Here is a 16,128-nt window from a genome sequence, read left to right on the forward strand (position 1 = left end):
AAACCAAGCACTTCTCCCATTGCAAGAATCATAGATCAAGTTGGCCAAACAAAACCCACACTTCGAAGAGAATTACAAGGATATGAAATCATGCATACAAGAGATCATAAGAAACTCAAATAAGATTCATAGATAATCTGATCATAAATCCACAATTCATCGGATCTCGACAAACACACCGCAAAAGAAGATTACATCGGAGAGATCTCCATGAAGATCATGGAGAACTTTGTATTCAAGATCCAAGAGAGAGAAGAAGCCATCTAGCTACTAGCTATGGACCGAAGGTCTATGTTGAACTACTCACGCATCATCGGAGAGGCAATGGTGTTGATGAAGAAGCCTTCCGTATCCGAATCCCCCCTTTGGCAGGGCACCAGAACGTGCCCCTGATGGGATCTTGCGGAGACAGAAGCTTGAGGCGGCGGAAAAGTATTTTCGTGGATCTCTCCCGTGGTTTTGGAATTTTCGGGGATTTATTGGCGGAAGAAGTAGGGCAGACGAGCCACAGGGGGCCCACAAGCCTGCTAGGTGCGCCCCCTAGCCGCGCCTAGGGGGCTTGTGGCCTCCCCTGGTGGCCTCTACCTTGGTTCTCATGCCCCTGCGTATCTTCTGTTCCGGAAAAAATCTTTTCGGAAGTTTTATTCCGTTTGGACTCCGTTTAATATTCTCCTCTGAAAAGGGTAAAAAAACACGGAAAAAACAGGAACTAGCACTTGGCACTGAGTTAATAAGTTAGTCCGAAAAAGATATAAAAGGCATACAAAACATCCAAAGTTTGACAAGATAATAGCATGGAACCATCAAAAATTATAGATACATTGGAGACGTATCACCCGCTCAATTGTTCTTGAAAACGGGGTTTTCGTCATCTTGCCCATGAGGCAAGGTTCGCATGTATCAGTCGATTAAAAATTCAGTGATTCCGAAAGTCCATCAGCATGGAGCTTCTTCATGCGCTTTACACCAATATGACCTAAGCGACAGTGCCACAAGAAATTGGTACTATCATTGTTAACTCTACATCTTTTGGCATCAATGTTAAGAACATGTGTATCACTATGATCGAGATTCAACATGAATAAACCATTCACATTGGGTGCATGACCATAAAATACATTACTCATATAGATAGAACAACCTTTATTCTCCGATTAAATGAATAACCGTCTCGCAATAAACAAGATCTAGATATAATGTTCATGCTCAACGCATTCACCAAATAACAATTCTTTAGGTTTAAAACTAATCCTGATGGTAATTGAAGAGCAAGCATGCCGACAACGATCACATCAACCTTGGAACCATTTCTGACGCGCATCGTCACCTCGTCATTTGCCAACCTACATTTATTCCATAGTTCGTTCTTCGAGTTACAAATATGAGCAACCGAACCGGTATCAAATACCGAGGCACTACTATGAGAGCTAGTAAGGTACACATCAATAACATATATATCAAATATAACTTTTTTGACGTTGCCGGTCTTCTTATTAGACACATACTTGGGGCAATTCTGATTCTAATGGCCAGTCCCCTTGCAGTAGAAGCACTCAGTCTCAGGTTTGGGTCCAGCCTTGAGTTTCTTCACGGGAGTGGCAACTTGCTTGCCATTCTTCTTGAAGTTTCCCTTCTTTCCCTTGCCTTTCTTAAACTAGTGGTTTAATTCACCATCAACACTTGATGCTTCTTTTTGATTTCTACTTCCACAACTTTCAGCACTGCGAATAGCTTGGATATTGAATCGTTCATCCCTTGCATATTACAGTCCATCACGAAGCCCTTGTAACTAGGTGAACTCTGTTAGTGACCGTTTGAGGTGGAAGCTCAACACCCAACTGATTCAAGAGATTCTAGTACCCAAACATTCTCAGTATGTGCTCACTAACAGAACTATTCTCCTCCATCTTGCACAATAAGAACTTATTGGAGGTCTCATACCTCTCAATTCGGGCATTAGCTTGGAATACTAATTTCAAATCCTGGAACATCTCATATGCTCCATGGCGTTCAAAATGCTTTTGAAGTCCCAGTTCTAAGATGTACAACATAGTCCAATGAATTATTGAGTAGTCATTAGAATGTGCATGCCAAACATTCACAACATCTGCACACGACACTGGAGGGGGGTCGCCTCAAGTCGTGCATCAAGGACATAAGACTTCTGTGAAGCCGTGAGGATAGTCCTGAGATTACGGATCCACTACACATATTTACTTCCATCATCTTTCAATTTAGCTTTCTCTAGAAACACATTAAAATTCATAGGAGCTACTACACGAGCCATTGATCAACAACATAATTTGCAAAGACAAATTTAGACTATGTTCATGATAATTAATTCAATTAATGAAATTACTAACAAACTCCCACTCAAATCAACACCCCTCGGGTTGTCTAAGTGTGACATCATACAAATCCATCAACCCAAGTACGATCATCACATGAGATGAGGTAGTTTCAATGGTGAACATCACCATGTTTATCATATCTACTATATGACTCATGTTTGACCTTTCGCTCTCGTGTGATCTGAGTCCATGTTTGTACATGCTAGGCTCATCAAGTTTCAACCAAGTATTGCACATGTGTAAAAATGTCTTACACCTATTGTATGCGAACAAAGAGTCTATCACACCCGATCGTCGTGAGGTTCTTCGAAATAACAAACTTTCACAACGGTGCATACTTGGGGAGAACACAGTTTTATCTTGAAATTTCATGATGGATCATATTATAATGCTACCGTCATCCTAAGAAAAATAAGATGCATAAAAGGATAAACATCACATGCAAATCATATAATTGACATGAGATGGCCATCATCATCTTGTGCTTTTGATCTCCATCTCCAAAGCACCGACATGATCTCCATTGTTATCAGCATGACACCATGATCTCTATCATCGTGTTGTCATGTCGTTGTCGCGCCAACTATTGCTTCTACAACTATTGCTAACTCATGGCAATAAAGTAAAGCAAATGGCACAAAATAAGTTAAAGACAACCCTATGGCTCATGCGAGTTGCCGTAATCTTCTACATGCAAGTCGTGATAACTATTACAAAAGATGATCATCTCAAACATCACATATATCAAATCACGTCTTGGCCATAACACATCACAACATTCCCTACAAAACAAGTTAGACGTCCTCTTCTTTGTTGTTGCAAGTTTTACGTGGCTTCTATGGGCTACTAGCAAGAACCGTTCTTACCAAAGCGAAGCCGCAACGGTGATATTCAGGTTGCCTCTTAACCTTCTACAAGGACCGCCTCCATTGAATCCGATTCAACTAAAGCGGGAGAGACAAATACCCACCACCCACCTTTATTCAAAACAAGTTGCATGTAAATTGGTGGAACCAGTCTCTTGTGAGAGGACAAGTAAGGTTGGCCCGAGCCGCTGATATGTCTCCAACGTATCTACTTTTTCGAACACTTTTGCTCTCATTTTGGCCTCTAATTTGCATGATTTGAATGAAACTAACCCAGACTAACGTTGTTTTCAGCAAAACTACCTTTGTGTTATTTTTTTGCAGAAATAAAAGTTCTCGGAATGAGACGAAACTTTTTGTGAATTACTTTTGGCATTTATAAGGATTTATGGAGCGAAGACCTGCCGGAGGGGAAGTGCGAGGGAGCCACAAGCCAATAGGGCACCCCTAGGCCGCGCCCTGATGGCTTGTTGGGCCCTTGAGGCTTCTCCGACCCTAATTCCAGTCCTATAAATTCATATTCTTCGAAAAAATTAGGAGCGAAGTTTTCATCGCATTCTATGCAATGGAGCCGCCGCCACCTCGTGTTCTTCCTTCGGAGGGCTGATCTGGAGTCCAGTTGGGGCTCCGGAGAGGCGGATTCATCGGTGTCGTCATCACCAAGCCTTATCCATCATCACCACCATGATGCTCACCACCGGGAGTCAGTAATTACTTTGTAGGCTTGCTAGACAGTGGTGGGATAGGATGAGATTGATCATGTAGTCGAGTTAAGTTTGATAGGGCTTGATCCCTAGTATCCACTATGTTTTGAGATTGATGTTACTATGACTTTCCTATGTTGTGGTGAATAAAAATATAGCCCCAAGTAACGTTACCGATGGATTGAAGACGAGAGATGGGATGCTTTCTCGGGGCATCCCCAAGCTTAGGCTTTTACGACATCCTTGAATCTCTTGGGGGGTGCCTTGGGCATCCCCAAGCTTGAGCTCTTGCCACTCTTTATCTTTTTGTCCATCAGAACTTCACCCAAAACTTGAAAACTTCACAACACGAAACTTAAACAGAAACTCGTGATAACATTAGTACAAGAAAGCAAACCACCACTTCCTTAGGTACTGTAGAAAACTTAAATTCTACTTGTGCCGATGTTGGGTTACTGTACTTTCAATCTTCCATGGCTAATACCCCCCGATACTATCCATAGTTTCATCAAAATAAGCAACCAACACAACAAAAACAGAATCTGTTAACAGCAGACCAGTCTGTAGCAATCTGTATATTTCGTATACCTCTAGTACTTCAAAAATTCTGAAAAATTACGACAGTCTGAAGAATTTGCGTAGCAATCAGCAGCAAAAATAGTCAACTCAAAAGCTCTTACAAAAAAATGAAAATTCTTTTCGTGAGCAGAAAGTTTTTGTCTTTTCCAGCATGACCAAACGATCATCCCCAAGACTAATCATAACGGTTTTGCTTGGCACAAACGCAAAAAGAAACACAAAAAAACACAATCATAACAGAATTATGAAAGTGTGGAAAACACAAAACAGAAAGAAAAAGGATAGATTCGTTGGGTTGCCTCCCAAAAAGCGCTTTTGTTTAACGCCCTTAGCTCGGCGAAAGGTGATGAAAATCACATCTAAGTCTAACATACTTCCTATGCATAGGCATTTTATAGGAAAACAGATTGTCAAGACAACCAATAGTCACCATATGCAAGGAAGAAGAAAGAGACAATAGCAATCTCAACATAATGAGAGGTAATTTGGTAACAAGAAAGTTTCTACCACAATATTTTCCCCACTCATAGCAATTACATGTGGGATCATATATTCAACAATATAGCTATCCCATAGGATATTCTTTTCATGATCCACATGCATGCAAAGTTGAGGCTCTTCAAAAATAGTGGGATTGTCATCAACCAAAGTCATGACTTCTCCAATCCCACTTTCAATATTATTGCAAATATCATAATCATCATGAGGCTTGAACAAATTTTCAGGATCATAGGAAAGATCATCACCCCAATCATGATTATTGCAACAAGTAGGGGACAAAGCAAAACCAGCATCCCCAAGCTTAGTGTTTTGCATATTTTTAGCATGATTGTCACTAATAGAATTTACAGTGAAACCATTGCAATCATGCTTTTCTTCCAAGGAGCCCTCGTGAATCACTTCATAAGTTTCTTCCACACAATTTTCAGATTCACGCATCTCAAGCAAAACTCCATAAAGATAGTCAAGTGTCCTCAACTCACTAGCAATTCGTTCCACACAAGTGGGTCTCTTAAAGAGATTAACAAACGAAGATGCAAGCATATTGAAGGCACATGGCACACAAGCGAACAGAAAGAAAGCAAGAGAAAAGGGCGAACGAAAAAAGGCAAATGAAAACGGCAAAAGTGAAGTGGGGGAGAGGAAAACGAGAGGCAACTGGCAAAAAAAACTAAATGTAGGAGATGAGTTTGTGAGACCTACTTGGATAGATCTCTCCCCGGCAACGGCGCCAGAAATACTTCTGCTACTGCAACAAAAGACCTTCCAATGGCGCCAGAAATAGGCACGTTGACGGGAGAATACTTGACTTGATCCTTCTGCTGTGGCTACGCCTTAAGGGACTTCCTAGGCAAGTATGCAAAGGATTTCCCCCGTGGCCTTGGAGCCTTGCGTTGGTGTTCCCTCGAAACGGAAAGGGTGATGTAGCGTAGCGGTGGTAAGTATTTCCCTCAGTTTGAGAACAAAGGTATCGAACTAGTGGAGGAGTATCACAAGAGCGTGCGCAAACACAAAAAGCTTGCTTCCAATGCTATGAAGGGGTTGTCAATCCCTTATAGATTGTTTGCCAATTGAGAACTGAAAGCAATAAAGTAACATAGCAAAGTAAAAGCGGAGGTGTAAACGATGGATGTGAATAGACCCGGGGGCCGTAGTGTTTACTAGTGGCTTCTCTCATGAAAGCAAGTAGACGGTGGGTGAACAAATTACTATCGAGCAATTGATAGAACCGCGCAAAGTCGTGACGATATCTATGGCAATGATTATATATATAGGCATCACGTCCAAAACAAGTAGACCGATACTTTCTGCATCTACTACTATTACTCCACACGTCGACCGCTATCCAGCATGTATCTAGTGTATTAAGTCCATAAGAACAGAGTAATGCCTTAAGCAAGATGACATGATGTAGAGGGATAATCTCAAACTAATAATGAAAACCACATCTTGTTACCCTTGATGGCAACTACTTGATGTGTGCCTTGCTGCCCCTACTGTCACTGGGAAAGGTCACCACATGGTAGAACCCAAAACCAAGCACTTCTCCCATTGCAAGAATCATAGTTCTAGTTGGCCAAACAAAACCCAAGACTCGGAGAGACTTACAAGGATATCAAATCATGCATATAAGAAACCAGCACAGACTCAAATATATATCATAGATAATCTGATCACAAATCCACAATTCATTGGATCTCGACAAACACGCCGCCAAAGAAGATTACATCGAATAGATCTCCATGAAGATCATGGAGAACTTTGTATTGAAGATCCAAGAGAGAGAAGAAGCCATCTAGCTACTAACTACGGACCCATAGGTCTGAAGTGAACTAGTCATGAGTCATTGGAGGGGCGATGATGATGATGAAGAAGCCCTCCAACTCCAAAGTCAACTACGGCAGGGCGCCGGGAAGGGTCTCCAGATGAGATTTCGCGGAAACGGAAGCTTGTGGCGGCGGAAAAGTATTTTCGAGGCTCCCGTGATATTTTGCTGAATTTTTGGGAATATATAGGCCAAGGATCTAAGTCAGGGGGCGGCCAGGGAGGCCACAAGCCCTGACCCCGCCGCCTCCCCCCTGGTGGCGGAGTGGGAGCTTGTGGGCTCCCTGGAGCCCACCTGGCTTGGACCAAAGGCCCCCTGATCTTCTTCCATTCGGGAAAAATAATTTCGGGGTTTTTATTCCGTTTGGACTCCGTTCCAAAATCAGATCTGAAAAGAGTCAAAAGCACAGAAAAAACAGGAACTGGCACTTGGCACTGAATTTATAAGTTAGTCCCAAAAAAGATATAAAAGGTACATAAAACATCCAAAGATGACAAGATAACAGCGTGAAAACATAAAAAATTATAGATACGTTTGAGACGTATCAGTTGTCAATCCCTTCAAGATTGTTTGCAAAGTGAGATCTGAAGGCGGAAAGTGCAACGAAGTAAAAAGTGTAAGGCTGAAAATATGGTGTGGAGTATATTCCCTGGGGGCCATAGTGTTCACTAGAGGCTTCTCTCAAAATAGCAATTATTATGGTGGGTGAACAAATTACTGTCGAGCAATTGATAGAACCGCGCAAAGTCATGACGATGTCTAAGGCAATGATCATGCATATATGCATCACGTCCGAGACAAGTAGACCGATACTTTGTGCATCTACTACTATTATTCCACACATCGACCGCTATCCAGCATCCATCTAGTGTATTGAGTTCATGACAAACAGAGTAACGCCTTAAGCAAGATGACATGATGTAGAGGGATAATCTCAAGCCAATGATGAAAACCCCATCTTTTTACCCTTGATGGCAACAACACGATGCGTGCCTCGCTACCCCTTCTGTCACTTGGTGAGGTCACCGCACGGTATGAACCTAAAACCAAGCACTTCTCCCATTCCAAGGATCATAGATCTAGTTGGCCAGACAAAACCCACAACTCGAAGAGAATTACAAGGATATGAAATCATGCAAAAGAGAGATCAGAAGAAACTCAAATAAGATTCATAGATAATCTGATCATAAATCCACAATTCATCGGATCTCGACAAACACACCGCAAAAGAAGATTACATCGGATAGATCTCCATGAAGATCATGGAGAACTTTGTATTGAAGATCCAAGAGAGAGAAGAAGCCATCTAGTTACTAGCTATGGACCCGTAGGTCTATGGTGAACTATTCACGCATCGTCAGAGAGGTCATGGTGTTGATGGAGAAGCCCTCCGTGTCCGAATCCCGAGGACGTGCCCCAGACGGGATCTTGCGGAGATAGAAGCTTGTGGCGGCGGAAAAGCGATTGCGATAATCTCTCTATCTTTTCTCCAATTTTTGGGATTATATAGGCAAAAGACCTAGGTCAGGGGACCTCCAGGGGGCCCACAAGCCTGGATGGTGCGGCCCCCCTGGCCGCGGGGTGGAGGCTTGTGGGGCCCCTGGGGCTCCCCTGCCTTGGCTCCCAAGTTCTCCGATCTTCTTCCGTTCCAAAAAAAAATCTTTTCGGGGATTTACTTCCGTTTGGACTCCATTTCAAAATCTCCTCTGAAAGGGGTCAAAAACACGGAAAAAACAGGAACTGACGCTTGGCACTGAGTTAATATGTTAGTCCCAAAAAATATATAAAAGGCATACAAAACATCCAAAGTTTGACAAGATAATAGCATGAAACCATAAAAAATTATAGATACGTTGGAGACGTATCAAGCATCCCCAAGCTTAACTCCTGCTCGTCCTCGAGTAGGGAAGTGATAAAGAATGAATTTTTGATGTGGAATACTACCTAGCATAGTTGTCCTTTGCAACTTCTTTCACGTGGCATGAATGTTCAAATCCGTACGATTCAAAACAATAGTTTGCTATTGACATGAAAACAGTAATACTTCAAGCAAACTAGCAAAGTAATCATGAACTTTCAAAATAACAAGGCCAAAGAAAGTTATCCCTACAAAATCATATAGTCTGGCTATGCTCTATCATCCTCACACAACTAATGTAAATCATGCACAACCCCGGAATTGGCCAAGTAATCGTTTTCGCACTCTTGCTTTCTCAAACTTTTTTATAACTATCACACAATACATGAGCGCGAGCCATGGATATAGCACTATAGGTGGAAGAGAGTGTGGTGCTGGTTGTGAGACAAAAAGGAGATGGTCACATTGACTCGGCGTATCAATAGGCTATGGAGATGCCCATTAATAGATATCAATGTGAATGAGTAGGGATTTCCATACAAGAGATGCACTAGAGCTATAAGTATGTGAAAGCTCAAAAGGAAAACTAGTGGGTGTGCATCCAACTTGCTTGCTCACGAAGACCTAGGGCAATTTTGAGGAAGCCCATCATTGGAATATACAAGCCAAGTTATATAATAAAGATTCCCACTAGCATATGGTAGTGACAAAGCAAAAAGCTCTCAATCATGAAGAACATGATGCTAACATGAAGCACAAGTGTGGAAAAAGATAGTAGCATTGTCCCTTCTCTCTTTTTCTCTCCCGTTTATTCATTTGGGCTCTTAGGCCTCTTTTTTTCCTTTCTTTTCTTTTCTCTTTTTTGGGCTCTTTGGCCTCTCTTTTTTTATTTCCTCACATGGGACAATGCTCTAATAATGATGATCATCACACTTTTATTTACTCACAGCTCGAAGATCACAATGATGATGACTCCATAGGAAATGCCTCCGGCAGTGTACCGGGATGTGCAACGATCTAGCATGGCGTATGACGTTGAAAACATCTCGCTAGCTATCTTACGATCATGCGATGGCAATATGAGACTGACAGCGCAAGTCATGAGACGGAACGGTGGGAGTTGCATGGCAATATATCTCGGAATGGCTAAGAAAATGCCATAGTAGGTAGGTATGGTGGCTGTTTTGAGGAAGGAATTTGGTGGGTTTGTGAACCGGCGAGAATAGCGCGGCACTAGAGAGGCTAGAAATGGTGGAAGGTGAAAGTGCATCTGTACCATGGGCTCACATTAGTCATGCAGAACTCACATACTTATTGCGGAAGTTTTTATTAGTAATCGAAACAAAGTGCTAAATGAATACTCCGAGGGGAAGGGTTGGTAGGTGTAAACCATCGCGCGATCCCGACCTCAACACAAAGGATGACAATCAATAGATCAATTATGCTCCGACTTCCTAACATAGCGGTTCACCATACGTGCATGCTACGGGAATCACTAACTCCAACACAAGTATTTCTAGATTCACAACACCCTACTAACCTAACTCTTAATATTACCGAATCCATGTCTCAAAACTAATTGAGAGGAATCGAAACTTCTTTTTCTACTCAATGCACATGAAGATGGAGGTTTTTGCATCCTCTTTGGGTACCTAGCACATTTGGGACTACTTTCATAGCATAAGCCAACTACCAAATCACGCACCGCCGTGCTCTAAAGATATAAGTGAAGCACAAAAGCAAAAGTGTCTAGCTCAAAAGATATAAGTGAAGCACTAGAACAAAAGTATCTAGCTCAAAAGATATAAGTGAAGCACTATGAGCAAAAGTATCTAGCTCAAAAGATATAAGTGAAGCACTATGAGCATTCTAGCAAAATCACGATGAGTGCATGTCTCTCTCTCTCAAAAAGGTGTGCAGCAAGGATAATTGTGACACAACAAAAATAAAATACTCCTATGATACAAGACTCTCCAAGCAAAACACATATCATGTGGTGAATAAAAATATAGCTCCAAGTAAGGTTACCGATGGATTGAAGACGAAAGAGGGGATGCCTTCCCGGGGCATCCCCAAGCTTAAGCTTTTTGGTGTCCTTGAATTTGGCTTGGTATGCCTTGGGCATACCCAAGCTTGAGCTCTTTCCACTCCTTATCTCTTTGTCCATGGGAACATCACCCAAAACTTGAAAACTTCACAACACAAAACTTAAACAGAAACTTGTGATAACATTAGTACAAGAAAACAAACTACCACTTCTTTTGGTACTGTAGCAAACTTGAATTCTATCTATATTGATGATGGGCTATTGTATTCTCACTTTCCCATGTTTAGTACCCCCCGATACTAACCATAGTTTCATCAAAACAAGCAACCAACTCAACGAAAACAGAATCTGTCAAAAACAAACCAGTCTGTAGAAATCTGTATACTTCGTATACTTATGGTACCTCAAAAATATGAAACATTATGAAGGCCTGGGAAAAAAACATATCAATTAGAAGCAAAAATAATCAACTCAAAATATCTTTCTGAATAAAAATGAAAAATCATCTTGTGAGCGAAAAGTTTCTGTCTTTTTCCAGCAGGATCAAACAACCATTACCAAGACTAATCATAAAGGCTTTGCTTGGTCAAACACAAAAAACACAATCACAACAGAATTATGAAAGTGTGGACGCAACAAAACAAAAAGAGAAAGATAAATTCATTGTGCTGCCTCCCAACAAGCGTTATTGTTTAACGCCCTTAGCTAGGCATAAAAGCGATAGAATCACGTATCGTCGTCTTTGGTGCTCAAACCATAAGTGGCCCTCATCTTGGATTCATAAGGAAATCTTATTTTATTTCTAGGAAAGTGTTCCATGCCCTTCCCTAAAGGAAATTTAAATCTAATATTCCCTTCCTTCATATCGATGATAGCACCAATAGTCCTTAGGAAAGGTCTACCAAGAATAATAGGGCATGTAGGATTGCAATCAATGTCTAGCACGACGGAATCCACGGGTACATAGTTCCTATTTGCAATAATAAGAACACCATTGATCCTTCCCATGGGTTTCTTGACAGTAGAATCAACAAGATGCAAATTAAGAGAACACTCTTCAATCTCATTAAAACCCAGAACATCACACAAAGACTTTGGAATCGCATAAACACTAGCACCCAAATCACACAAAGCATTGCACTCATAGTTTTTCATTTTGATTTTGATGGTAGGTTCCCACTCATCATGAAGCTTTCTAGGGATAGAGACTTCCAATTCAAGTTTCTCTTCAAGAGCTTTTATCATAGCTTCAACGATATGATCAGTAAAGTCTTTGTTTTGGCTATAAGCGTGTGGAGAGTTTAACATGGATTGCATCAAAGAAATGCATTCAATCAAGGAGCAACTATCGTAATTGAATTCCTTGAAATCCACGGTAGTAATTTCATTACTACTCAAAGTTTTAACGACTTCTACTCCACTTTTAATGCTTTTAGCATCAAGGTATATGGACTCCGAATCATTGGGCCACTTTTCAACCAAAGTGGATTCATATCCAGCCCCATAATCATTAGGTTTGACACAAGAAAACAAAGATTCAATGGGAGTCACACCAAGCACTTTAAGATCTTCGTGATTCTCATCACGAGAACACGCCTTTTTAAGCCATTCATGTCTAGCACGAATTTGGGCGGTTCTTTCTTGGCTCTCAATCATGGAAACACACATAGCTTTCAAAGTTTCATCCATGTTTATTTTGGGAGGAGCACATCTAACTTTCAAAGCATCAACATCACAAGAAATCATATCCACGCTCTTAGCCAAATCGTCAATTTTGAGTAGTTTTTCCTCTATGGACGCATTGAAAATATTTTGAGAGTTGATGAACTATTTGATATTACTCTCTAGATCAGAGGGTAATCTATTGTAATTTCCATGAGTATTGTTGTAGGAGTTGCCAAAGTTATTAGAGGAGTCACTTGGAAAAGGCCTAGGAACATAGTTTCCTCTAAAGGCATTGTTGTTGCCAAAGTTATTCCTAGCAACAAAATTAACGTCCAAGATAGCGTTGCTACTCTCAATCAAAGAAGACAAAGGCATATCATTAGGATCCAAAGGAGCATTTCTACTAGCAACCAAATTCATTAACTCATCCATCTTAGCACTCAACAAGTTAATTTCTTCTATAGCGTGTACCTTCTTACTAGTAGGTAACCTTTCAATGTGCCATTGGGAGTAGTTTGTCATGATGTTGTCTAAGAGCCTTGTGGCTTCTCCTAACGTGATTTCCATGAACGTTCCACCTGAGGCGGAGTGCAAGATATTTCTAGAAGTGAAATTCAAGCCAGCGTAGAAGATTTGAATAATCATCCAAAGGCTCAAGCCTTGAGCGGGACAATTTCTAATCATTAACTTCATTCTCTCCCAAGCTCGTGCAACATGTTCATGATATAATTACGGAGAGAGATGATCTTAGCCGTCAGAAAATACTTGGATATATAAGCATCTTTGCACTTATCCCAAGAATCAATACTATTTTTGGGCGAAGAAGAAAACCAAGTTTTTGCACGATCTCGCAACGAGAAAGGAAAAAGCTTCAATTTAATCATGTCATTATCCATATGTTTTTTCTTTTGCATATCGCAAAGCTCAATGAAGGTATTGAGATGGGATGCGACATCTTCACTAGGAAGGCTAGAGAATTGCTCTTTCATAACAAGATTCAGCAAAGCGGCATTGATTTCATATGACTCCACACTAGTGGCGGGAGCAATCGGAGTACTAAAAAATCATTATTACTAGTATTCGAGAAGTCACAAAGTTTGGTGTTTTCGTTCATAGTGACTTTAGCAAGCAAGCAAGTAGACAAGTAAACAAAAAGCACGCATGAAAAAGGGCGAACGAAAAGGCGAACGAAAAAGGCAAATTGGTGAAGTGGGGGAGAGGGAAATGAGAGGCAACTGGCAAACAAAGTAAATGCAAGAGATGAGTTTGCGACACCTACTTGGATGAGGTCTTGACTTGATCTTCCTCCCCAGCAACGGCACCAGAAATTCTTCTGCTATCCCACAGACAACAGCGCCAGAAGTTGACATGTTGACACAGGCTGGGCTTGCGTTGGTTCTTCCCCTGAAGAGGAAAGGGTGATGCAACACAGGAGCAGTTAGTATTTCCCTCAGTTTGAGAACCAAGGTATCGATCCAGAAGGAGGGTCTCGGTAAGTCCAGAGTACCTGCGCAAACACAAACAAGCTTGCACCCAACTCTTCAAAGGGGTTGTCAATCCCTTCAAGATTGTTTGCAAAGTGAGATCTTAAGGCGGAAAGTGCAACGAAGTAAAAAGTGTAAGGCTGAAAATATGGTGTGGAGTAGACCCCGGGGGCCTTAGTGTTCACTACAGGCTTCTCTCAAAATAGCAAGTATTACGGTGGGTGAACAAATTACTGTCGAGCAATTGATAGAACCGCGCAAAGTCATGACGATATCTAAGGCAATGATCTAGCATATAGGCATCACGTCCGAGACAAGTAGACCGATACTTTTTTGCATCTACTACTATTACTCCACACATTGACCACTGTCCAGCATGCATCTAGTGTATTGAGTTCATGACGAACAGAGTAACGCTTTAAGCAAGATGACATGATGTAGAGGGATAATCTCAAACCAGTGATGAAACCCCCATCTTTTTACCCTTGATGGCAACAACACGATGCGTGCCTCGCTACCCCTTCTGTCACTGGGTGAGGTCACCGCGTGGTATGAGCCCAAAACCAAGCACTTCTCCCATTGCAAGAATCATAGATCTAGTTGGCCAGACAAAACCCACAACTCGAAGAGAATTACAAGGATATGAAATCATGCAAAAGAGAGATCAGAAGAAACTCAAATAAGATTCATAGATAATCTGATCATAAATCCACAATTCATCGGATCTCGACAAACACACCGCAAAAGAAGATTACATCAGATAGATCTCCATGAAGATCATGGAGAACATTGTATTGAAGATCCATGAGAGAGAAGAAGCTATCTAGTTACTAGCTATGGACCCATAGGTCTATGGTGAACTACCCACGCATCATTGGAGAGGTCATGGTGTTGATGGAGAAGCCTTCCGTGTCCGAATCCCCCCTCCGACAGGGCACCAGGACGTGCCCCAGATGGGATCTTGCAGAGACAGAAATTTGCGGTGGCGGAAAAGCGATTGCGATAATCTCTCTATTTTTTCTGGAATTTTTGGGATTATATAGGCAAAAGACCTAGGTCAGGGGACCTCTAGGGGGCCCACAAGCCTGGATGGCGCGGCCCCCCTGGCCGCGGGGTGGGTGCTTGTGGTGCCCCTGGGGCTCCCCTGCCTTGGCTCCCAAGTTCTCCGATCTTCTTCCGTTCCAAAAAAAATCTTTTAAGGGATTTTCTTCAATTTGGACTCAACACGCTTGGCACTGTGTTAATAAGTTAGTCCCAAAAAATATATAAACGGCATACAAAACATACAAAGTTTGACAAGATAATAGCATGAAACCAGCAAAAATTATAGATACGTTGGAGACGTATCACATAGCTCTATCTATTGTGTTGACTTGAGCATATACAATTGCCGTTATTAATAATCTGAAATATAATCGAACCAAGATCGTCACCTCCCGCATGAGAGGAGGTAAGGAACTGCCATCTAGCTCTGCTTTTGATTCACCCATTGTTTTGGATCAGCTTATTACAACGCCACCTGTTGCTCGACCTCATATGTCACATGAATTTGATGATGCTACTTCCGAAATTAATGATGAAATTATTGTTACACATGATGAAACTAAAACCGTGCCACTAGGACAATTACTTGATGCCCATATTGCTAGAGCTAGTGCACTTGAAAATGCTGAAACGGATGAAGACTTTAAATTACTTGCTACACCTCGTCCACCTAGTAGATATGAATTGCCTTATGTACCTCAAGGTTATGTTATGAATGGTGAGGTAGCTAGGGACTTTCTTGCTTGTAATGGTAGAGATGATTTGAAGAAATTACTAAGCAAACTGAAAGAAAAATTTGTGATGGAGAAAACGAAATATGACCCTAAATTTTCTACTTCTCCTATACTTGTTACTGATAAGGACTATGAATTTGCTATAGAACCTTAACTAATTCCTATAGTGGAATCTGATCCTTTCCATGGCTATGAAAATGAAACTATGCCGAAACACCTTATGAAACTAAATGATATTGCTGCCTTGTTTGCCAAGGTTGAAAAGATACGATACTATTATATCCTTAAGCTCTCTCCTTTTTTGCTAAAAGGCGAGGCCGAGGAATGATTCATTTCTCTTGCACCTAGTTGCTTGCATAGTCCCCAAGACATTCTCCATCACTTTTCTGAAAAATATTTTCCAGCTCATAAGAAAAAAGCTGCCTTAGAAGAAGTATTTAACTTTTCTCAAATTAATGAAGAGAATCTCC

This window comes from Hordeum vulgare, chromosome 4H (assembly GCF_904849725.1).
Source record: "Hordeum vulgare subsp. vulgare chromosome 4H, MorexV3_pseudomolecules_assembly, whole genome shotgun sequence".
Taxonomy (NCBI): Eukaryota; Viridiplantae; Streptophyta; class Magnoliopsida; order Poales; family Poaceae; genus Hordeum; species Hordeum vulgare.